This window comes from Pelodiscus sinensis, chromosome 2 (assembly GCF_049634645.1).
Source record: "Pelodiscus sinensis isolate JC-2024 chromosome 2, ASM4963464v1, whole genome shotgun sequence".
NCBI lineage: Eukaryota > Metazoa > Chordata > Testudines > Trionychidae > Pelodiscus > Pelodiscus sinensis.
In genome coordinates this window covers 123,390,604-123,416,385 of record NC_134712.1, presented here as the reverse complement: position 1 = coordinate 123,416,385, position 25,782 = coordinate 123,390,604, and the positions used below count along the sequence as shown (strand labels likewise).

The following is a 25,782-nucleotide window of genomic DNA, read 5'->3' as shown; positions in this document are numbered from 1 at the left end:
AAGTTACAAAGGGAAAAACATGGAAAACCTACAACTATCACTGAGAGTCATTCATAAAAGAAAATTACAGTATCTCAGCACATTCTTATCACAGACAGTGTTAATAACAGTGCTGCTTGTACTCCTGTGGTACAAGTTGGTTTAGCTTTTCTCACACTCCCTGCTGCCAGCTTTTATAATTCAACTGCACAAGTTCAGATGTTTGTTTAAGCTAGTTCCTACTAGAAGTGTCAACAATGAAGATCTCTGTTTAGCCACAGGCATAGCACTGGTCCCACTAGTGCAAGCTTCTTACACTCCCCCATCAATGCTTCAGATGCCACAATGATGAATGACCTTATAAAAATCTATATTGATAGTTATGCTCCTATTCTGGCCAGGTGGGACTAATTCTAGGTGTGAGGTAATATGTCAGTCTTCTTATCTATTTAATCCTTGACCTCTCTGCTGAGACTGCATTTAATTGTATCTTTTATGATTTGGACACTTGCTCACTAGCAATGGGAGTGAGGCAACTACCTCTTTTATCTCGACTGACAAATAGGCTTTACATGATAACTGACAACAAATTTTGGTCATTGGCACCTTGGGCCAGATTTGAAATGGTGACATATAGGAGGATGGTTCGGTATCTCATTCTGAACTCCCAGCTCAGGTTTTGAGTGCCATTACAAAATTACACAACTTCCTATCTTGTTTTATCAGTATGAATCCAGAAAATTTTCACTTACTTTGTGGTGCCACTCAAGACTTATCTGGCTCCCTGGCTTTCAGAGTCAAATACAATAAAGAGCAAAGAAAATTACTGCATTAAGCCTCATTTGTTTTCTCTGACACCTGATACGCTTGTGAATACATTGGGTCACATTGCCCAATGCAGTGCAGCTGCTTTGCTCCAGCTCATCAGCGTAACTGAGCCTCAAAGCCATCTTAATTCACCCAGAGAGGATGGAAGGAAGGTGATTCCCTAGTGATGAAGAACACTTGCACAACTCAGCATTCACCCCAGAATATGTGCAATCACATGTCCACCAGTTGGCAGCATGGCGAGTTAAAGGCAGCATGGCAGAATCCTGCTCCGTCACTCTACTACTTATGTGTGGTTTTGGCCCCTTGGCATATCTATGCTTAGCTTCTACAGTGGTACAGCTATGAGGCTACCACTGTGTCACCATAGCATAGACTATTCCTACATCGACTGAAGGGTTTTTCCATCAATGTAGTTAAGCCACTTCTCTGAGATACAGTATCTAGGTAGGCCAGGGGTTAGGTCAACCTGAGTGTGAAGTATTTTACAGCACTGACCAATGTGTCTAGGACTATTATGTTTCTTAGTGTAAACCAGATCTAAGACATCATTGGGGAATTAGCCACGTACCAAAAATAGCAGTGTCAAGGGAATGCTTAGGTAAGTACAGGAGACAATTATGTTAAATCAGATTTTCTCTTTCAGTGGGAAGGGATGTTTTTATGTCGAGTAGCCTGATGATGTCATCATCCTCTGTGACATGCTAATAATTTCTAGCGTATCAGATTATCATGTCACTATAGAGTACCATTATTCCAGGTCGGCAGTAAGCAATGACATCTATTGAAATGCTTTTACTGCAGCTGTCCCTTAAGGCTGTGTCTAGACTACATCCCTCTTTCGACAGAGGGATGTAAATTAGACACTGTGAAATTGCAAACAAAGCGGGGATTTAAATATCCTGCACTTCATTTGCATAATCGCATAATGGCGTTCTTTCGAAAATGGCAGGCTTTTTTGAAAGATCCTGTAAACTCATTTTTTGAGGAGTACAGGATCTTTTGAAAAAGCATGCCGTTTTCAAAAGAACCACATCTAAACCGCAGTTTAACTTTCAAAATGGCGCTTTTTCGTAAGAGCACCATTACATGATTATGCAAATGAAGCACGTGATATTTAAATCCTTGCTTCATTTGCACTTTCTGTCGAAAGAGGGATGTAGTCTAGACACAGCCAAAGAATGGTGAATTGCCCCTATGTAAGAGTCCCCCAGCTGAAAGCTAAAGGACTTAGGGAAACTAAATGGAGGCAGCTAGTCATGGCAAAGAAAATGTTTTAATCTGCCTGACTACAGTGGTGGATGACATGGCATTTTATTATAAATATTACTGTTGGATAAGTATTAATAAATAATAAATGATATTGAAATGTTATTGCCCTTTTGGCTAACATTTCATGAATTATTCATACAATAAAGAGAAGGTAATGATAGAGTGACATAATCATAATGATGTAATGTTGTAAAAATGTGTTAATAACATATAAATCTATAACAATATTTAAAAATGACCTTTAAAAGTTCAGTGGAGTATTATTTGGGTAATAAAGGGTGCTAAGGAAAACTATTAACATGCTGTAAAGAAAGTGGCTCTTTATGTGCATGCACACATTTTCTATAAAAATAATCAGAAAGCAGAAGAGGAAAAGTTCACAGAGAAAGTAATGCCAATGTTTTAGTTGACAATCAAGTTGGTTGAAACTTTTGATAAGAAACAAGGTCAAATTTTTCATAGAATTGTTGCCAAAAAATATATTCATACTCCGTGTTGACACATAGCAATAGAAATCAGGAAATTAGGAAAATTGAACCTAGTGAGCCATCTTAAATGTGAAACTGTGATGATATTTATTGCAGCAATCTGCTTATTGCTGTAGTGTGCTGCAAAGCCTCAGAACCTAAAATGCAAGTTAAGTATTAAATATATTTCTTTTTATTTCCATGCTTGGTGGTTCATGTCACAGATGAAGACTAGAAGTAAATGGGAGTTTGGATACTTACTTCACTAGACCAGAAATTGGTCCTTCGTTAAAATGATTAGGATCTAACTTCATTTTGATGGGGTTTTTTTCTCTTTAAATGGCCATTTATTTTAAAATCATGAATATTCATGCTAAGTAGCAAGCAGTTTTTAATGTAATTCTTCTGGGGACTGATCCAATACTCTTTGAAGCCAATGGTAATCTTTCAGAGAATTTTGATCTGGTTACAGTATATCAAATCCATATTAGCCCCCTTCGGCTCCCCCTAAAAAATCTACTTTTGATTTATATTTTAATGGTATAGCTAAAGACAAAATATTATGAAATGGAGAAAATTTGTCTTTTTAATGGATTTATATATATATTCATCTGGAGGTTGTCAGTTTAAAATATTTTCCAAAATATATTTTCTTGATACTATTATTTTGAAATATTACACATACCTTGTTGCAAAAATAAAAGTTACTTGTCAGTTTTTCTCATGTACTAATATTTTAAAAAGTGATGGAAAATTTAGTCTAAATACTAAGTGGCAAAAGCATATCTATTTTTATGCATTGCATAAATTCTGTATGCATTATAATTATTTTTTAAAATAAACTGTTATGAAAACACATGTTTTATTCACTCTGCTTTCTAACATCATTAAATAGTAGCTCAGGAAATCTTAGATAAGTGTACAATTTTTTGATGATGAGAATACATGTAGTTTTCTTACAATTAAATACTAGATAAGTGCTATCCAAAAGAGGGAGCCATAGCATTATGGGTTTTTTTTTTTCAATTTTATGTGCAGTAGGCTTGCATACATTTTTCATTGTGTTTTCAGTGTAAACATATATTTTACTTTTGATATTTTTGTTTTTATGTATTTATATACACAACCAACACAGTATTAATAATTTAACAGTTAATTGATATAGTATTTTAAACTACAATTCTGTGGAAAAAGTAACATTGGATGTCAAACACACTAGAGTGAGAGGAAAAAATAATATATTTTTATAAGATAGAGGACTTTGAGCTGGACTTCTGGTTTTCTTGACTGTACCAGACTCCTCTATGTGTTTTTGGACAATTCACTTTGCCTCTTTCTGCCTCAGTTTCCTTCTGTGAAATAGAGAAATATAATGTTATTCTACCAAACAATACAGGGGATAGGGAGGGGCAAAAAATATTTGCAGAGTGCTGTTAGATTGAAGGTGCTACAGAAGCATAAGTATTTTTTTATTTGTAAGCCTTTACTTCAAGGCAAATTGTATTCACAAACCTCTGTCCACACTCCCTGCTGTTACTAAACATGGGCTGGGATTGTTCTGTCAGCTGGGATGCCAGTAAATTAACAAGTATGACTTTTAGGAATAGAGAAGTAGTAGAAAGATAGATGGTACTTCTTCACGTGATTACAGTGGTTTCCTCCCAAAGGCTACTCCTACTTTCATTGAGCTCTAGAATATTCCTATAGATAAGAAGAGGATTTCTGCAGCTTTTGGCAGAAGAAGGGTTGGTGACAGGATAGAATTGTGAGTTGTCAAATTGAACATTCATGTGAACTTAGTTTGGTTGCAGACCTGCAAGTAGCTGTCTTGTCACAAATCAGCTCCATAAGCCAGATCCACAGACAGGTCCTGGAATCACAGTTCATCCACAAATTCAATTTACATGCTAATGGACTCTATCATGATATGGACTGGTGGGGACTCTACCTACTTAATAACCACTGAAGGTACTAACAGCTCTCTGAGTGGTATCCTTCCTGTCTTAGTAATCTATCTATTGACTTTGATTTTTATCTGCTTAAGTTTAAGTACCCATTTTCCAGATATTTAATGATGCTCTGTCTCCTACCCCCTCCCTTCTTCTTTCTCTCCCCCCTCCCCGTCCCCTCTCCTATTTATTTCGAGTTTTCAGGTCCCCAACTCATAACTCCAGTCATCTGAAAAAGTGGGCTGTGCCCACGAAAGCTCATGATACCATCTACATGTTTTGTTAGTCTATAAAGTGCTACCAGACCATTTGTTGTTTTTTTCTGTAACAGACTAACTCAGCTACCCCCTGAAACTGAGGAGATATAGTGTAGGTTTGAGTTGAAATTTCCATGAGAAGCATGGGTGGTTTGTGCCTCTCCCATGATCATACATTATTTTTGCATATTATTTCCAAGCTCTTCTGTGGTGCTGCACTGTGTGTTTGGAGGAGTACTCAAACAGGATAATTTGATAGCCGTGTTAAAGGGAAAAATAGGTCCAAATGAAAACCTCAGTTTATAAACCCCTATGTCTAGGGAATAATTTCATATAGATGCAGATCTATATCTGGGTACAAATCCAAATTCTACACCTAAAGTCAAACTTTCTATAGTTAAAAAACTACATACATCACAAACATATGAAATGGGCTTTTAAAAATATTTTATTGTCCTGTCTTCTTATTAATTCCAGCAATACATATTGAAATGAAAAATTACTGCATGATGAGAAAGACACCATATAGTACCAATCCTGTCCTTTTCCCCTCTAATACGAATTCAAAGTTTCTCAGCTCAGTCAGCTAAAAGCAGTCTGTTGGACTGTACATGCAATACTAACCCTGACAGGGTTACCAAGGGTCTGAGAAGTTAATGAGGTTACCCAGTGTTACCTGACAGAGGAGAGAGCAAGGGTTAATTGAGAATGGAGCCCAGTTAGGGAAGGACTGGGACAGTACTATAAAGCCAAGAAACTGAAAGGAGAAAGGGGGCTTTGGAGGAAGGAATCTGCTCTCTGTCCCTGGGATGAGCAAGTCATCATGAACAAGAAGGAAGTCCAGGAAGAGAACAAACTAAGAGATCCTGCTCTGGAGTAAAGATTTTAGCAAGAGTCTAGGAGAAGTTGAAGTAGCCATCAGCAATAAAGTAAGCTGCTCTGGTAAACCCAGAAAATAAGGAAAAGGTAAGAGATGCTGGATAAGGCAGAGGCCAGGGACACATCAAGAGAGACAGGCAATGAACAGAACAGGACTGCTGGTTCATAAAGGTCTTTAGGCAGAATCAAGTATAGTAGGTGATCCTAGTTTCCCTTGGCAACCTCTGACATACTGCGCAGAATTTGGCTGACCACTATTTTGAGATGGCATTTGAATCATGGTTGTATTGGACTCTGTAACCCCAGAAGGAATGGACTAAATGGGGACCTGTCCAGAAGGCCAACTTACCCTCAGAAGAACAAATATTTTAAAAAAACTGAAAAGCAACAAGGTGCACGCAATGCAGCGAGACTTACATTCCCAGATCTAGATGTGGGAAGGCACTCTAGTGGGGAGTGGGAACTCCATTACAAGGCAGAAGAAGCAAATAGAAGTTGAGGTTAAGGGAAGATTTTAAAGGGGACAATACAGAGACCAGAGGTATAGAAATTTCAGGAAAGGAGGACAGAAGAGGGGAAGGATGTATTTATAATGAATAAATATAACACCTACACCATGCATTTGTGGTTAGAGAATCTGGCTGGCATCTTCAAAAGCAACCAGTGATGCGGGGAGACTCAGTTTTCAGCTGCTCATTCTAAGACAAGTGGGATCTGATATTGAGCAATGCTGAACACTTGTCATTTCCATGATTTCAGCTGGACTCCTTGAGTCTTGTCTCCTATGAAATCTGAAAAAATTAAATAAAGCCTAGTGGGTGAACTTCATTTCACTGTCTTAAAAACTGGACCAAAGAATTTAGATAAACAAAGTTTCTCACATTCTCAATATGGGAAACCATCTGCAAATAACTTGTACTGAACCTACTTAATTATGTTATATAGCTTCAGCCAGTCAATAGACTAGTACAAATATCTTGTGACTTGTCTTCTTATGTACTTTCCAAGCAAAGAAATTGAACTTGGACTGCATGAGAAAAAGAAGATTGAAAATGTCCATGAATGTTAAAATGGAACAAAATAATTTGTGTCCAAACTTGGCAATGGTAGTGCTGTGAGCCAAATGATAGCAAGGTCTTATGTTCCATGGACAAGTATAAAACCAAGAGAGGAGAATGAGACAGCAACAGAAAAAGTAGAACTATGGTAAAAGCGCTTTCCATATTTACAATAGTTTACATCAGAAAGAATGCCATTTTAAACAAAGGTTTTAAAAAAAGCAAATGCCAGACTCTTCAGAAATGGTTTTTCTGACTGATGGGAAAGGTTCTGATTAGATCAGAAGGATTAGAAACCTAATCTTGAGAACATTTTATCTAAGATCCTGATCCTGCAGACATTCATGGAGTTTCCTTCAGGCAATCACCCAAGCAGAAAAAGAAGCAGGATTGGGGTTTCGGCCTCATTAACAGAGTCTATCAAAAATCAAGCTTCTCCTGGAAAATACTACTAAATAAGTATATTTAAAACATTTCATAAATTGTTTTCAGTTAACTCTTTAGAGTTTGCATATACCCTGGAACCTGTAGCCATACTGGGTCCTTTATTCTGCAACATAACAAGTTGAATTTTATGTGGCAAACACTTTAGTATTAGCACAACGCAATATTGAATGTCCCCTTAAAAATCAGAACAGAAAGTTAATCACATCCATCAGTGTCATCCATTAGTTGGGACTGTTCCTGCTTTGGGCAGGGGGCTGGAATTGATGACTTCCTGAGGTCTCTTCCACCTCTATGATTCTATGACTATTCTATGTCTATACTATGATTCCCTTGAGGAAGAGGAAATGCAAATGGAGCATTCATTTGCATATGCCACGCTCTCATTTGCACTTCTTCTTTCTTTTTCTTTTGTGCAAGAGGATTTTGTGCAAAAAAGTGCTGTGTAGATGGTGCCTTTTTGTGCAAAAACCCCCTTTTGCGCAAGAGTCGTTCTTCCTCAAAAATGAGGACAGGGCAGAAGCAGAGAACAAGGAGACAATTTTGGTCTGCATGATAAGCTGTAGTCACTTTGCTGTAGCCAAAGTTGTAAAGTTTTTGTAGGAATCATGGCAAAGGAGAATTTTAAGGAGGGATTTGAAGAGTGTTAATGAAGTAGCTTTGTGGATGTCGATGAGGGCCATTGTCCAAACTTGAAAGAGCTCACGGGAAAAGAATCAAGGTGCTTATTTGAAAATTTAACAATTGGGCAATGGAGGCTGACACGATGGGTACACTCATAGGGTGTGTCTAGACTACATGCCTCCTTCGACGGAGGCATGTAGATTAGCCAGATCGGAAGAGGGAAATGAAGCCGCGATTAAAATAATCGCGGCTTCATTTAAATTTAAATGGCTGCCCCGATCTGCCGATCAGCTGTTTGTCGGCAGATCGGGGGAGTCTGGACGCGATGCCCCGACAAAGAAGCCTTTCTTCATCGACACAGGTAAGCCTCGTGAAACCAGGCTTACCTGTGTCGATGAAGAAAGGCTTCTTTGTCGGGGCATCGCATCCAGACTCCCCCGATCTGCCGACAAACAGCTGATCGGCAGATCGGGGCAGCCATTTAAATTTAAATGAAGCCGCGATTATTTTAATCGCGGCTTCATTTCCCTCTTCCGATCTGGCTAATCTACATGCCTCCGTCGAAGGAGGCATGTAGTCTAGACACACCCATAGAGGCATCCATTAGAAACTTGACAGAGAATGAGAGGTGTTTGGGGAATGGCAGTAGTATGGGGATTGACAGTGAAGGTCCTTGCAAGTGAAAACAAGTAGTTGAAGTAGAGAAGGAGCCAATGAAGGATTTTAAAGAGAGGAGTAAAATTGTCAAAATAGATTGTGTGTCCTTTAGGTGGCTGTATCTCCATGCTGAATATTCTTTCAGCAGAACTTGTGAAGATTCTTGTTTGTCTCTTTGTCACACTGTACCTGGGTTATTCATTTCCCAAGAAGGGAATGGCTTTGCTGTCCAGTGGTAATAGCTTTTCTGCATCATCTTCTTGAGAGTCATGATCTAAAAAAAACTTGATCAGAAATTTTGTGTCACAAAGATAAATTTCATATGATGGATCATTGTTTCACCAAGGAAATCTCAACACAAAAGCTGGTATAATATTTGCTGAAGATGAAACAATCCTGTAAGCTGCTGGGATCAATGTGTGCGACATACTGAAAGTTTCATAGACATATCTGCAATCTGTGCATTCAAATGAGCTCATTAACCTATAACTCTCCTTTTTTTTTTTTTTTTGCATAAGCCCACACTGAGATGGTCATCATGAAAGAGCTGTGCATATCTTTCCTTATACTGAATGGAAGTTAATTTAATAATTAATTTTAAAATTACACCTATCAGCCACCATTCGATCAATATTAAATTATGATGATCATTAGATTTTTTTCTTTCTTTTGCTTCTAGCAATACCTCTTCCTTTTGAGACCTTGTGTTTCTGCACATTTTGGGGGGAGGAACTAAGAAAGTACATTTTGAACAAGGGCATATAAGTGTAAATGTTCACATTGCAACCCATAGTGCATAGTAAATGAGCTTTACCTGAACTTTCCTCTCTTGGATTCTTCCTTCTATTGAAAGCTGAAAATGCTTTTTAGTGGTATTTTGCTTCTTTGTATGTTGACAGTATTAATCTGTTACCCACTATTACATGATCCCAATCATTTCTTTAATGGACAGATTTCATAACTTTAAATGCACCATATGTATTTACTCCTGAAGAACTTAGTCTTTTATTGTAATCAGATATTTTCCCCCTCTCAAGGAAAAATACCTGCTCTGTGTCTTTGGTGCAAATGATTTAGTAAAACAAAAATTTAAATTATTCACATTTAATATTTGTATTTTGATTATATGAAATGAGATCTGCATGATACTTTTAATCATTCATAATCTGTCAAAGGTTGTAATCCCTGATGAAGGCTAACACCCTACTCACCGTAGTAAACCGAGTGGTCTCATGGTGCATTTTTAAATTCACTTTACTCAAGAAAGATAATTCCAATTACTATCACTTTCTCTTAATGTAAATTCCTAAAATGTTACTTTTCTCATCCTCAGATTTATTTCTCTTCCACTCTGCAAACAATGGGTAAGGCAGTCCATAAGGAAGAGGGGTTGGTTCCTTGCCATGCCAGAGAAGCCCCAAATCCCCATTCAGCTCCTTTAACAAACACTTGCTTTCAGAATCCTTTACCAAATCACATTTCCAGTCACTGTATCCCTCCCCTGTGGAGTACCTGCACTGAACATCTTTCCCACACTTGCATAATGAGTTGTGACATGCAGCTTTCCATAATTACCAAAACAAGCCCCTCCCTGAACCTGCTTGTGTGGAAGGCAAAAAAAGTCCCCACTCCTCTTGGCCAATCTGGTGGTGAGGGGGAAAAACTCTTTTCTAGCCCTACAGAAAGGAGAGGCACACCTGATATTTTGCAAGTCCCAAAGGGATGGTGGGTGAGGTTCTGCCTGGTTTTGGAAAAAGGGGCTGATCCCCCTGGGCTTGCCCCTTTTTCAATTCCACAACCCTTTCAGTCCCAGGGAATGAGTTAGCTTTACCAGGTGTCCTATTCCACTATGACCCTCTCTTTCACACTTTGCCTATAAAGAGTTATTGCCCTTCCTCTGGCAAGCTGAAACATGCCTCCATCCCTGCTTAAGGTGTGATGAAGTAATTTTCTTCTTCATCAATGTTTTTATCTGTGATATATAAGCCCCTTCCAAATTCATGGCCATGAAAAACTCATTCCAGACAGTGAAATTGGCTCTTGAGTGAGCCTTAACCCTATACTATACAAATGTAATGGGAGAACATTAAAGGGGTTTATAAATACTGTTCTGTAGGCTGCATCAGGTTTGTCAGAGTTAGTCCATGGTGGGCTACTGCCACTATATTTACCTGAGTCTCCGCAGGTATGCCGTTTCTGGCCAATGGGAACAATGAAAAACAGTGTCCCAGGATGTGCTGTTTCCTGCAATTCCCATTGGCTGGGAACACTGGTCCACAACCAATGGGAGCAGCAATCACTGGTACCTGTGGAGGCACAGGTAAATAGAGCAGTGGTGGCTTGCCATGGGCTAACTCTGGTGAACCACAGCCATTTTATTGCCCACCCCTAAGTTTGGATGCCCAGCTCTGAGAACGGTGTCTCACTAGCAGCAGAGCAGCAGCAGAGAAGTAAGAGTAGCAATACTATCCCATGTCATCTTTACTTCTACCCTGCTGCTGATGGCTGCCCAGTCTTCAGACCAGGGCTCCTGACCTACATAACTGCTCTCTAGATGCCCAGTTATGAAAGCAGCACTGCAGCAGTAAGAGTAGCCATACCACAGCCCCTCCAATAATCTTGTGGACCCCCCCCCCCCAACTCTTTTTTGCTAAGGACTCCACTCCATTTGCATGTCACCTTAAGGCTACTTCATTGACATCAACACCAGCCCTTTGCTCCATGGGTGCCCTTTAGCCACTTTACCCTCTATGCCTCATTGTGGGCTTTAGCCAAAGTCCAGGAAAATCAATTGGAGTCTTCAGTTGATTTCAGTAGGCTGTGAATCCAGTCCTATCTTCATTAATAAAAGGGCTGAAAATGTGTACCTATAGTAAACAGGTCTGATCCAAAGTTTATTGAATTCCATGGAAAGAACTGACTAGAAATCACCCCACTTTGGCCTACAATTTCTCCCTCCAAATATGATTTCAGTGTGCTTATTAAGTGCAACAAGAATGATTAAAGGTCTACAGAACATGATCTATGAAGGAAGGATGAAAGAATTGGGTTTGTTTAGTTTAGAAAAGAGAAGACTGGGGGGGGGCATGATAGGTGTTTTCAGGTTTCTAAAAGGGTGTCATAAGGAGGAGGGAGAAAACTTGTTCATCTTGGCCTCTGAGGATAGAACAAGAAGCAATGGGCTTAAACTGCAGCAAGGGAGGTTTAGGTTGGACATTAGGAAAAAGTTCCTAACTGTCAGGATAGTCAAACACTGGAATAAATTGCCCAGGGAGGTTGTGGAATCTCCATCTCTGGAGATATTTAAGAGTAGGTTAGATAACTGTCTATCAGGGATTGTCTAGACAGTATTTGGTCCTGCCATAGGGGCAGGGGACTGGACTCGCTGACCTCTCGAGGTCCCTTCCAGTCCTAGTATTCTATGATTCTGTGCTTATTCAGGCAAACTTCCCATTGAATTAAAAGGATATTTTTCCTGGATAAAGCAGGACAACTGAAGGATTTGACTTTGTGTATTTCTGCTGTAATAATGAGTGACAACAACTGTTAAAATGTGATAGCCGATGTCTATATGTCAGTTACATATAATGGGGATTGATCTTGTGCCAACTGAAGCCATTGTCTAAACTTCATTGGGCTTCAATGCTGCAGAATGATGCCATACAGACTAATAGTGCTATTAATTTTGTATTTCATCCCACCATATAAATCTAGGAGTTAGTTGCATAGGCTGTATTTGTGCTTTCCCCCAACAGTAAGCTAGATATATCAAAACCATTTTTGACAATTCTATTTTGAATGATAGCACCCCCCCTTCCCTGATTTGATGTTGCTTGTTTTCCTAGTAATCAAATGCAAGTGCACTTAGCTCCATGTGTCAGATACTAGAAGATGTTACTTCAAATAAGTGAAAATACTAACGGCCTAACTCTGATCTCATTAGCATCAATTTTGCTTTCACTGATGTATTTTCTGTTTGTTGTCTGGAGTTGCACCTGATTTGGCATTCCAGCAGAAATAGGATCTCTAGTTTTATTTCCCAATGTATAAAAATCAATGTCTTTTGATGAGAAGAACAATGCTTTTGATATTCAAGGATTAGAGTAATATTATTTTTACCAGCCATCCAATTATTCTCCATAGGGATAAATACCACATGATGGACACTTGCTAATCTACACTTTGGCAAACCATGTTCTTTATAACCAACACAAAATGCCTGGTGATTCCTGCTATTTCCCCATGTACACCTCCAGCTTTCACCAGAGATTCAGTGGCAGATGCTGTAATTATATTTTATATGGCAAAGGAGTCACTCTTTGTACAATATAAGCTTTTATAACCCATAGATGCCTGTTCCCACATCACATAGTATTTTGGAAATGTACTCACACAGGAGGAGCTCAGTAAAGCTTAGTTGCTGGATGTGTGTGTGGAGGAGGGCAGACTGCTCCTTGTTGTTCATGTAGCCTGCTGTGGTGGATCAGCTAGCTGAAGGGTGGGAGTTATTGTCTTTTTTGTGACTCTTCACGGATCTTCGTGTGATTTGTGCCCTCCACAGAGTATACAAAGGACTAGTTAGTCCCTGTGAGAAACTTGGCAAAGTATATGGTGTGTGTGTGTGTGTATATATATATATATAGGGAATGTGACTTTTCACTCATATGTCAACTTATTCTCCTCGTTGACATTTTCCTGTATTGATTTTTTTAATGTATGGATGCCTTTTTGTTTAACCTTTGTATATTTTTGCATTGATTTTTATTTGGATTCAAGTAGTTTTAGAGAATGTTAAGCAGATGAAAATGAACATTTGCTCATAAAAAGAGGCTGACCAAGAGAGCAATGAAACCTAAGAATTGTTGTTCACTGAATTTTGAAAGACACAAACAGAGGGCTTCAGGAGCTTTTGCCTAGACTTCATGTATATGGTAATGGATTAAATCATTTCCAATATCTGGCACAGTGATTCACGGTAACAAAATAATGAGATTCTACGTTGGAAAGAATTACAAAGTTTTATATATTCTACAATTATCCCACAGAGAAATTTTGCCATATTTATAGAATTGTCACTGTTTTTTCAAAGCTCCTTTTTATTTGTTTATAGAAATGCAATTTTCTTTTGTGTAAAAGACCGAAAAATTTACTTTCTGTGAAACCCTGAAGATGTCCCTTTCACACTGATTTTGCCACATTTGCAGGAAAGATAGATCTTTGAAGTCTTGTGAGATGGTTACATGTATGTGCAGAGCTCTAATTACAACTTATAAATGATTTGCACTTTTGGGGGGTATTTTCCATCTCTTGTATTCATTCACATTTTTTTGATTGAGGAATGAATTATTGTCTTAGTTGTACATAACAAAATAACTGTTGGTAAATACAGGTATTTTATTATTAATAATCCTCTATTTATTTGGAGAATTAAAAATAGAGTAGAATAGATAGCAGCCTTAAGAGTTTCTTACACTGTGTTAGTCTTAATCTGTATGGCCCACTTTTAGAGAGAAGAAAGAACACCTATTTGTGTCTTGACCTCAGCTGATGTTCCCACAACCTACTAGCGTGTTTTGTGATGGAAACATTTGCCAAATAGGACCACATGCAATATTACCTACCTTTTTCTTACTTCACAGAAAATTCTAATTGAAATTAAGTGGAAGAGGTCAGAGGAAAAATAAAATAAATTATTAAAAAAGCCCTGCAGCCTTTCATGGGTTACTATATTCCCTCTCTTCTTCTCCAGATCATCAAAAGTTTAGAAGTTTTCTTAGTGATTTCCTAACAATTGCATTCAAATTTAGAGGGCTATTTCAGCAGAAAACAGTACAGATATTTCTGTCTCTAGCTGCACAAAAGTGAAGTCAGTAAACTAGTCATGAACCTCTAGAAAAGACCAGATTGCCTGACTGGCCCCTTGAGGAAAAGAAATGGAGGGCATTCACTCTTTCTTCAGATATAGGTTTAGAGAGCACCTGTTGTTTGAAGGAGATTATATGAGATTGATGAATTAATGTATGCCTGTGTCTGAAACTTTTCAGGTACATCCACATTGCATCCTTGTTCTTTAGAGTGAACCAAAGTGACTGGTACTTCCTCCATGAAACAGAAGCTTCAGTATTGGTTGAAGTAGATGATATACTGGGTTTGACAAGTCTTGACAAATGGTAGATTTAATCCAGTTTTTGATCAAACAGTATGGCAAAGTCAATACAGCATTGGACTAGTAATCAGGATATCGGGGATCTAGTCCCAGCTCTAGCACTTTGTCTGCTATATACCTTTTGGGCAATTCATCTCTATGTGTCTCAGTTTCTGGTAGTGGTTCCCAGAACTGTGATCCATTTTGTTGTCTCCCCAGCAAGTGACAGGTTTACTATTACTAAGCTAACTGCTAACTCACTGGGGATAAATCTACACGGCAGCATTATGTCAGAATAACTGATGTTATTCCAAAATAACATAGCGCACATCTACACTACAAGCCTTTATTTCAAAATAATGTCACGCTGGAGGCTTCTTACTCCAACTCCTATATTCTTCATTTCATGAGGAGTAAGGGAAGTCAAAGGAAGAATGTTCTTCCTTCAACTTCCTTCTGTGTAGACAGTGCCAAAAGCTGAATTAAGCTATTTTGACTTAAGCTACACAATTGATGTAGCTCAAGTTGCATAACTTAATTCTACTTTAGCCCTGCTGCGTAGACATACCCTGATTCAGCACCATGTCTGACTTGCCAGTAAACCATGCTCTTTGGGTAACAGTCAGTGAACTCCAGTTCTTTAGACATCTGTTCGTACTACCCAGCCTCTCTGACTGTAGCAATCACAAAACTTTATCAAATCAGTGGCACCTTTAAGAGAGCGTTCCCAGCAGTTTATTAAACAGGATTGATAACCTTACATTTCAAAGAAAACACTGAGCTGGTTTATCATAAAAGTAAAATAAGTTTATAAACAAAAATGCATAGGATTAAATGATACTGGGTAGAAAGAATAAAAATAGTTACAAACAAATACAAATAAAATAGGTTTGTAAATTAACCCTTAATGAACTCAACTTCTTGTTCAAGAAGATTTCTCTACTGATAGCAACTTCTGCAGCATGGCTGGCTGTTCTATCCAGAACCCATTCTTATAGCATCAAAGTCCTGTTTTTTGGTTCCTCAAGAGGTAGCTAATTTAGGGATTTGTCCTCCCTCTCTCTTTTTAGTCTCTTAAACCTTAGAAATGTATTCTTCGGAGTTATTGGCCTCTTTCATTTGACTGGAGAAATTCTGATTATCAGCCCCCCCATCAGAAGTGCTGGGTTTAAAAATATTTTAGTCTCATATTTCATCACCTTTATATTACATCAGTAAAGATTTTTGTTGATTAACTGTACATACACCACACAAGAATATTAATGCTTTGTGAGTTATTATTTTATACATGATATATTACATATCACCTTTGGGTAAATATCATGACAACAGTGCCATTTGACATTGGGTGCTCTTAAAGGACACAGTCTACCCATCTGTGAAATGGAAATCACAATCCTTGCCTTCTCCATAAAGTGCTTTAGATCTACTGGTGATGAATATTGTATAAGAAATATCTATTATTATTGTTGTTATTATTATTATTATTAATAATAATGGATTGTTTCATTTATCTTTTCAACTTTCTCCTTTTGCAGTGATAGTGTGTGCAGAACAGCGATTCCCCTGGAATTTCCTCTTCAACATTTATTAGTCTGGGCCTGCTGCTAAAATTGAACACCTGAAATAGACAGCAGATTTTTCCCCCTTATCTCAAAATACGTAGCTATCTCTCCTTAGTCTGATAGGGCATGTCTACACTCTCCTTATTTCAAAATAGCAAGGTGAGAGTCCACACTACCATGCCAGTTATCTCAAAATAATGGGCTTGTTCTTTTGAAATAGTAACTCCTGCTTGTGAAAGGAATAAGCTTATTTTGAAATAATTATTTTGGGAGTTATTATTTTGAAATAACTTATTTCAAAATTACCTGGTAGTGTAGACTGGCTACGATATACTCCAAAGAGTCAGTGACTTGAGATATGATTACATGCATTGTTTACATGCTGTGTATACATTATAAATACATTTTTCTTCCCACTTTCACCAAAAATTCAGGATTGATTTGTTTCCTCCTAACTGCTCAGGCTGTTTAGAATGAAATTTAATTTGTGCTCATCAACTTGAGGTGAAGGGAGCATAAAGTTAATGTGGCTCATCTATTTTCCATTTCTGCAGCAATATCGCCCAATTTATATCCCTTAACAGAATATGTTTTCTGTAACAGTTTTCATACTTTACAAAGCAAACAGTATGTAGGCAAACAGGATAGCTGTCATGATTTTAATATTGGCTCATTTAGCTCCTGTAATAGTGCAGCATTCCATAGTATTGCACCCAAATAAGTGCTGGATTAAGGTAATTCAGGTCCATATGCACATGACAATTTGAAGCCTCCTTTGGCTGCAGATCCACTCTCATGCCCTTGGAGTGGTAGTGGGAAGGTGCCTTATTTCCTTCTCAGGAGAGAGTAGCATCATACTCCTTTGTCTCTTAAGGAGAGGCATAAGGGCCACTTCCTTCCCCTATGAATGAAAGAGGTGGGTGTCTATTTAATGATATAGCCTGAATGTGTATGTTTGGGGAGGAGGTGTGCAAGTGCTCATTGTGCTCTTTTCCTTCTGCTCCATGTAGAGTCTCTTACAAGGACAGCACTAGTAGGGTCCTCCAGGGCAGTAGATCCTGGAGATAATACCACTGAAATATGTGGGTCATTCAGATTTCTCAGAGCTGTTCTGCAGATTAGGCAGATGTTTCTGCATTGTTTATACTTGTTTCACATTTTTCAAGTTTTTCTTCAAAACCATAAAGCCAGTAATTTACTTTTAAAAAAAGGCATGACTCACAAATTTTCATCATAAGAACAAGGACCTTGGGTTTCAGTATATAGTGTCTTTGCCTTAATTCAGTCCTAGAAACATGTAAACTGTGAGCATAAATACTGTTCTTGGCAAAGAATTAAAAAAAAAACTATGCAGATGCCTCTAGCACTTTTTAGGATCATTACAATTCACATTTTGTTTTTATAACTTGAGAACATCACTAACATGATCCTAGCATTCATCACTGTACAGCTTTGCAAGGAGTTAAAGACAGCCGATAATCTGTGATGGAGTACAATGGAACATTTGAAAAGCTATCGGGGAAATTTCATCCTAAAAGTAATTTACAAACAAATTGTTTAATAATCAGTGTTACCTAGAACTGATGTGTCCATCTAGCCACAAATAACTTGAATAGTATATATAGTATGGAGCTGCTAAGTAGTGTGTAGGCTCTTATTGGGAACATATTTGTATTAAGTTTTTGCCATAAATTTGTTTTATATAAAAGAGAAAACTAGCAATGGCTACAGAGACAATGGTGTTGGCAGGGAGTTGAGCTTATACGCCAATTTATTTCGGTCCTGATTTATAGCAACTTTGATAGTATACTGGTGAGACAGTCTTTACCTGGAGAATAATGTCCAATTGTTTGGTGATATGATAATGCGCACTTAGTTATTTGGATGTGCCATTATTTGGGCTCAGTCATTGATCTCCAGATAGCAAAGGCAAATTCACTAATGTGTGTGTGTAGATTAGTGATTATTATGTAATGTGGGATATATGGTAAGGCAAGACAGAATGTTGTTCTTCTTAGGCTTTGTAATGCTTCTTGAATGGCATATTTGCATTAATGTTAATTAATAGTTTTATTAATGGCAAAGGATGCCTAGTATCCAGAAAAGCATCTTTATTGTACTGAATTTCAAATAATGAACATATGGGTTCTGACAAGCCCCTTTCAACCCACAGGGATACTTTTTACCATTCCTGAACAAACTCACATTAAAGCAGATGTTTTCAAACTGTGGTCTCTTGGTCCTGGTGGATAATAGAGTACTAGAGATTGCGTTGCAGAAGATTGCCTGCTCACAATGTGGCTGCTGCTCTCCAAACTTATTCCCAGATTCTAAATTACATTAAAAGGTAGCTAAATGTACATTAAATACTTCTGTTAATAATCCTTTTCCGTACTGGCAGTTATGTGCTGTTAATGACACACAACAGCACACAAGGGATGTTATGACACTGTGGATAGGAAGGTGGTACTTGGGGGATTGTGAATGGAAAGGTAGGTGGTGCCAGAGGCAATTTCTCAATTAAAATGTGATCTGTGCTAAGAACATGTTTGAGAACGGCTCTTTTAAAGTTATGTGTATTCCTTGTCTTATTAGTAACAAAAATACATACTCTTTTGTTGCACACTATGCCCATAGAGCTCAAATTGTTTTATGAAAGAACTCAGTATCATTATCTCCATTTTACAAATGAGCTTATTTAACTGCAGGGATGGGGACTAATTTACCCATAGTCACACAGTAAAGCAGCAACAAGGTTGGGAATCCACTGGACCACACTGCCTTCTATAGGAAAGATATAAATGTTGTCCAAAATGTGTCTTAATCATGCAACATGAGGTGTGTCACAATAAATTTTGGGGGGCAGAGGAGCATCATTTTGCTCTGAGCCTAGCACAATAGTGTTTTGCTCCATGACTTGGGGTCCTATGCACTACCACATTATAGATTCTTGATAAAATAATAATAAAGGATCAGAAATAAACATTAACTGAAGAAAGAAAGAAAGAAAGAAAGAAAGAAAGAAAGAAAGAAAGAAAGAAAGAAAGAAAGAAAGAAAGAAAGAAAGAAAGAAAGAAAGAAAGAAAGAAAGAAAGAAAGAAAGAAAGAAAGAAAGAAAGAAAGATTGATTCCCAGTTATATCAGATAGGATATCTGAATTATCACAATATGATAAATAGTAAGATGAATATGTAAAGAGATTCAATTTCTGACAGAAATAGCATTATACAATACTAGGGAAACCCATTTGAGTCTAGTGGTTGCTTTGACTTAAATTTGATTTTTATTTTTATCATTCCTTCCATGATGTTACCTGAACTCTGCTTGGCTCATTAAGAATGACAAATTCCATCTATGAGGTGGGAATATGTTGATTCATTACATTTATATATAACCAGTTTACTAGCACCTTCTGATCATATTAGAACATGAAAATGCTGTATTTTAAAATAACCCATCTACTTTCATAATATCTAGGCATTATATTGTTCAGCTCAAATCAGATTTAATGGATGAATTATTTTCTCCTCATCAAGAGGTGAATAACATATTAAATGATAGAGGAAAGGGGAAAACTGAAGATATTAACCATTCTGATAATTTAATATGAAGATATTAGAGCCCGATACAAGGCATGGCTTTTTAATTTGCATTGATGAACACTTATACTCTCACACTCACTGATTTCTTTATTGTTAAGACACACCAAAAAGTATATTATTCATCAATAGAAAATGCAGGGTTTTGGATCACTTATTACCCGTGAAATTGATTTTCAATATCCAAAACTAATGGGATAAATGAAATATGCTTTTATAGGCTGTCAGATGGCATGGATACCGAGAGGCAATTCTCAGCTGGAGTAAATTGATGTCAACTGTCTTCAATGTAGCTTTGATGATCTGTACTGGCTGAGTATTTGCCTCTAAGAATAATAGTGAGAAGTTCTACTGATAAAGTGAATGTGACTTCATTTCCCCTAACAAACAGAGATACATTATCAATACTTTTTTCCCATTTGATTGTTGCTTTCAGTGGTGTTAGACTACTGTGTATATTGCAAGAGTGGGTCTTCCATTATGTTTAAGTAAGACAGAGAAAAATGTTCTGTGTCTGAGAGAATATTTGGTTCTCTGTATGGTTTTTTTTTTCTTGTCTTGAGTAAGATCAGTGGGGTCAGAGAAACGTGGATAACATTTAATAGCCAATAAACGTGTACTCACACATTAAAGTCTTTATGATTTGGTATTTCTGAAGTCAGTAGTTTGTAACAACAAAGCTTTGATGATGCCAGGTTAGAGACAAGGAAATTTGGGTCTAAAACAATGAGTAGTGCTGTGGCACCTCAAAGATTAACAGATTTATTTGGGCACAAGGTTTCGTGGTCAAAGACTCACTTTGTCAGATGCATTATGCAACTGACAAAGTGTGTCTTTGCCCACAAAAGCTTGTGCTCAACGGGACCTCTCGTTTTTTGCAGATACAGACTAATGTGACTATTCCTGTTATAGCTGGGTCTAAAATGTAAGTTGTCCCTTATATTCTAGATACGCAGTTAGCAATATGTATGAAATGTAAACAGGAAGCTGCATTTTGTTGTTTTCAGAATACATACTGTATCATATGCAGGCAATTGCAGTGCATCCTCATATTGCTGCTATAGAAACACTGTTTTGAAATAATAATGGGTTTCAAAAGTGACTTTAATAATTCAAGAATTAATTGTTTTTTATCATGGAAAGGCAGGGTTGAAATTAATAAAATATTGGACTAGAAATAATGCTTATATTCTTAACTCTGCCACTGACTTGCTGTGTGATCTTGAACAGGTCATTTCGGCTTCTGGAGTTACAGTCTCCATATCTGTCGCATGGGAATAGTGCTACTTATCTTATTTTGTCAGGGTGCTTGAGATGCATGGATGAAAAGTGCTAAATAAGAGCTAAGTTATTAGAATAATAGTATATTGCTTTCCACCATATATCTCAATGCACTTCACAGTCTGTAAGGGATTTATTCTTACAACACCTCTGCAAGAAAATGCTACCATACCTATTCTATTACATAGATGGGAAATTGAGGCACAGAAACTTGTTCAAACTGTCACAGGAAGTCTGTGGCAGAGCAGAGACCTGGATTTCCCAAATCCTAGGCTAGCATCATAAACAGTGGATAATCCTTCCTCCCGATTATTATTAGTAAATGAAATGTGCCAATCCTTTTTATATACACATTACACTAAGAGGAGCTCCTGAACTGAATAATTATTTGGATCTAGCACTTTCTCACCTGAACCTATTTATGCTTATTATTTTCTGTGGGCCTTATCTTCCATCAGCTGAAGGTAGTGATAAAATTTCCATTAAATTCTATGGTATTCTAGGAATAGAGGCAAGTGTCCTAGTAATGCCATAAACAATCATCTGATCAAAATAGTACTGTGTTGTTTAGTCACTCAAGAAAAAAATTCAGTAGGCTTCTAATGGGGAGGAATTTAAGCCTCCCTACCTTTTCTCCATAATCAATCCCTGAAAAACAACCCAATAAATGTGATTTTTACTCTATAGCAAATTTTTCTAGCAATTTGAAAATTGTGTAAAATTGAAAGGAACACGTTATTATAATGTTGCTTGACTGCTTTTCCTGGTATTCTGTTTGTTCAGATTTGTGAGTCATTTCCCTTCACATTATTTCTTCCTTTTGAGGAACTCTAGATTTTAGTCTCTCAGAATTACTTTTCATAAACTTTCTCACACACACAAATTGCAATCGGCTTCCACTCAGACATCCCTATTCATGTTCAAATATTTGTACTTCTCCAGATACCATTTGCATTTATCACCTGCTGCAAGCCCTAGAAATTCAGAAGGCACTCTGATGAGAGTAAATGCATCTTTGTGTACGTTTTTGTTTTAGCAACAGCATTCTACAGTTAAATAGTACACACTGCAGAAATGGGGAATTAATACAAATGATATATTTGATACTATCCTGATTCCTTACTTGTTCATCTAATTTTCTATAAGCACAAGATTTTTTCATGAACTGTGTGAATTTGTACATAATGAATATTACAGAGTGTTCATTTCCAATAAGGACCTGCCACATGACCATGCACTTGGCAGAAGCTTGATTGAGAAGAAAAAAAGACAGGATAGGAGTTCTGTATTTGGAAACATCTGCTATATCTTTTCCATCCTCCTAAATATTGGAAATAATGTGCCCTTAAGGGTTATATTATGCCAGGTTGTTGGCAAGATGCCTCAGAACTGAAATTAGTTTACCACATTTCATCTCCTGAACAAACTGATCTTCAGAGGAAATTATGAACCATATTTTATACCACACCCACATCTGCCAGTTGAATATCTGTAACCTAGTAGCTATCTAGGCTTTCAGAAAACATTTCAATTTTCAAAGATTTTCAAACACAATCAGATGTTACTAGTAAGTGGTTTGCTTCTATTCATAGCCTTATGAATAAGGTCTTCATTAAACAATTGCTTTCTATTTGGCACCTAAATTGGGGCAGTAAATTATTCTCATTGGTTGATCTAATTATCATGGAGCATTTCTGCCAATCCTACATAACTAACAAGCTGTACAGTACCCCTGTTGACAAGCATTCAGATGAAAAGAATGTGCACACCTCTATAAATGAACAGTTTTCCTGAAGTCTGGGTAACTGAAATCTCAGTCCTTATTTATAATGGCCAAGTCACCAGACAAGTGAAAAACCTTCTACACAGAAACCATGAATGAGTCTTAACATAAGATGACCAGAGAATAAGATATGATTTCATCACTCTGTATTTTGCCTTTCAACTTATTTTTGTACTTATTTAATACATGATGCATTATAACATATCCTTATCTTCTTTATCAACATAAATAATAGTTATCTTCTTATACACCCAAAAGTATAATAGTTAATTGGGAGTATGGAAATAATATTTGTCTGGTCCAAACATATTAAAGAAAAAAGATGTTAGCTAGCTATATTGGCTTCAACTTTGATGGTACACAGTACTAAAAGAGCATACTTTCCTCTTTTAAGAATAACACTGTTAATCTTTTAAGGGAAAGATTCTGTTATGATTGTTTGATGGTATCGCATATCTGTTTGTGTAAAAGTTTCATGTTATTACTAAAAACCATTATATTAGGTAACACTATATTATGTCATTCCACTTTCAATCCATAGTGCTAGTTTATAAATCAACATGGTAGTACCATATATTATAATGCCAAATCTCCATGTATAGCAGCAGTACATGCATGTTTACCCCTATGGGTTCTAAATAGTCACAACAAACTATAAGACACAAGAGCTAAATGTTTAATCTTGTATCCAGTATGTGTTTAAATTTTAATTAATATTCTTTAGAGTATAGAATATGATTGGGAGCAATTTTTTTTTTAAAAATCGCCTTTCCTCAGCAAACTCCACTACTGTGACTAGTATCATTAATAGGGAAGATGTTTTACCCCAGTAGCTAAACTATTGTAATTGTTATACTAGAACAATAGTCGCAAATTATTAACTCCAGTGCATGGCTTACCCATGTTATAAGAAACTTGAACTACAGCACATTGCTATAGGGCAAGGTCTTGCCCCAGGATGATTAAAGTCAATTGGAGTTTTGCTACTGGAAGTTTTACTTACTTACTCCTTTAGGGGCAGGATTGGACTCCTGGTTCTAAACTTGTCTGCTGCAAAAGGAAATTACCCTAAGCGACCTCCCATTCTTTTATCCTGACTCATTATTTTAAACTGTCTGCACGAGGATAAATTGCTACAGTATGCATACTGCCATACAATTGCAAGGAATATTGATTTCCTTAACGTTGCTATTCATCATTCTTTGTTTGAGACTTGTATGCTTACTGAAACTGAATTGATGTGATTGCATGTTTCTTGTGTGTGTAAAAAATGCTGTTTATCAAATAATTGCATTCTGCAGTTTACTTTGAAACCAAAATATCAATTTTGCCTTTCATTCTTTCTGCCTTCGTTTCCACCCATTTACTGTTTCTTGATATGTTAGCTAGGTAGTTAACACTTCTGTAAAGTAGCCTTATACTTTAAGCTTGCTGCCTTTGGTTTACTGTTCAGAATATCCTAAGTAGCATTACCTTCACCTTTCCATGCACCTTAACCCTACACTAACAGTCATTTTAACAGATTTTCATTTTTCTCTGTACCAACTCTATATAAAATATGTATTTTTATTTTTTTTCTATACAGAGATAGGGTTTTTTCACTCAAATTAATGGCTAAAACTTGCTTCTTGTTTTTCTCTTTACATAGAGTAAATCTAACTAGATTCTTTCAATAAAAATAGAATTCAAAGATAGGGGAGGATTGCAGTTAACTCTTGAACAGGAGAAAGAATACCTTGCATAAAGGTGTTTGGGTATATTGTTAAAGTACAAGTAAAAATGAACTTACTGTATGTTGATACTGTCTAATATTATACAAGTTTCCTAATATATGTAAAGCAATCCCTGTGTATATATTATAATATTCAAAGAAATTAACCAGGCATTGCAAGTTTGTATTTGAATGCTAAATAGACTATTACAATTTTTTTTTATAAAACCATTTACAATTTCTCTCACTCCTCACCCACCCTCATTAACCCAAAAAAGAAAATAAACTAAATAAAAAAGAAAGGTAACAATCAACGATCACTACTGCTTTGAACAACTTCTTTTAAATAAAAGTTTCCACTTTTTGCTGACAGTAAATCCAAGGCTAAAGTAAGTTAATCCTCTTACCTTATTCACCAATGTAAAGTGAATCTAGCATTGCTCAGTGATTCACTGTTCAGTGCTGCTTCTCTGCCTGCTTTCCCTCTGCTGCCTGTTACTGTATCTCCACTGCTGGGTCTACTCGCATCTAACTGGGGCTCCCTCTCTCCCAGCATCACTTTTAACTCAGGCAGGCAGGGAGCTGAAGCCAAAGGGACTCTCTATCTGATTGGTTTCCATTCAGTGCCCATGATTAATAAGAAACGTCCCTCACACAGAGAGGTATTGCTGCTGATGGAGCCGCAGTGCTCAACGTGAGAAGGTTTGGGGCTAGGGAGAGTGCAGACTTTGCCAGGCATACAGTGATTTGCAAGTGAATGCAGTGGGAGGGTACCAAGAGGAGGGCTTTTGTCAAGGACCCCTTTACGATAAAAGAGCCTCTGGGTTTGAAGTATCAGTTAATCAGCCCAGTTTAATCTGTTTTCAATGTTAATAATAAAGGTGAAGGCATGTCTGTAACCTGTAAATTATCTGGAGAAAAGATTTACCCTCATTATCTATAGCTTTGATTCAGTGCCATTTGTGCGCTTGCAGTCTCTGAAGAATTGGATATTTCCCTGTGCCAGTGCAGCAACAAAAGGTATTAAGTTGAAAGAAGGAGAAGGTGAAAAAATAAGACCTCTGCGCCGTGCCCCCCCCTCCTCCCATGCTCCCATTTACATTATTAGATTCCTTTATAGAGATTAATAAATTAAGGGGGGCATTATTGTTCCTGAAAACATATATATTAACACATGCTTAAGAATGTTTCACTTGTCATGGATAACAATTTTAGCAGAATTAATTATACATAGTTCTGCCAGCTAAGGGTTATCAAATTTCCTGCTTCATAGTGTAATCTGAT

At 37.1% G+C, this 25,782-nt stretch overlaps 1 protein-coding gene across 1 annotated transcript in view; it reads right to left on the bottom strand.

The window, feature by feature from the left end:
• Positions 1-25,186, bottom strand: part of CDH9 (cadherin 9) — a 129,408-nt gene extending 104,222 nt beyond the window's left edge. Inside the window, exon 1 of the mRNA XM_006115915.4 lies at positions 24,906-25,186. The gene's annotated coding sequence lies outside the window, so the exon portion shown is untranslated. The remainder of the gene's footprint in view (positions 1-24,905) is intronic.
• Positions 25,187-25,782: the final 596 nt, after the last annotated feature.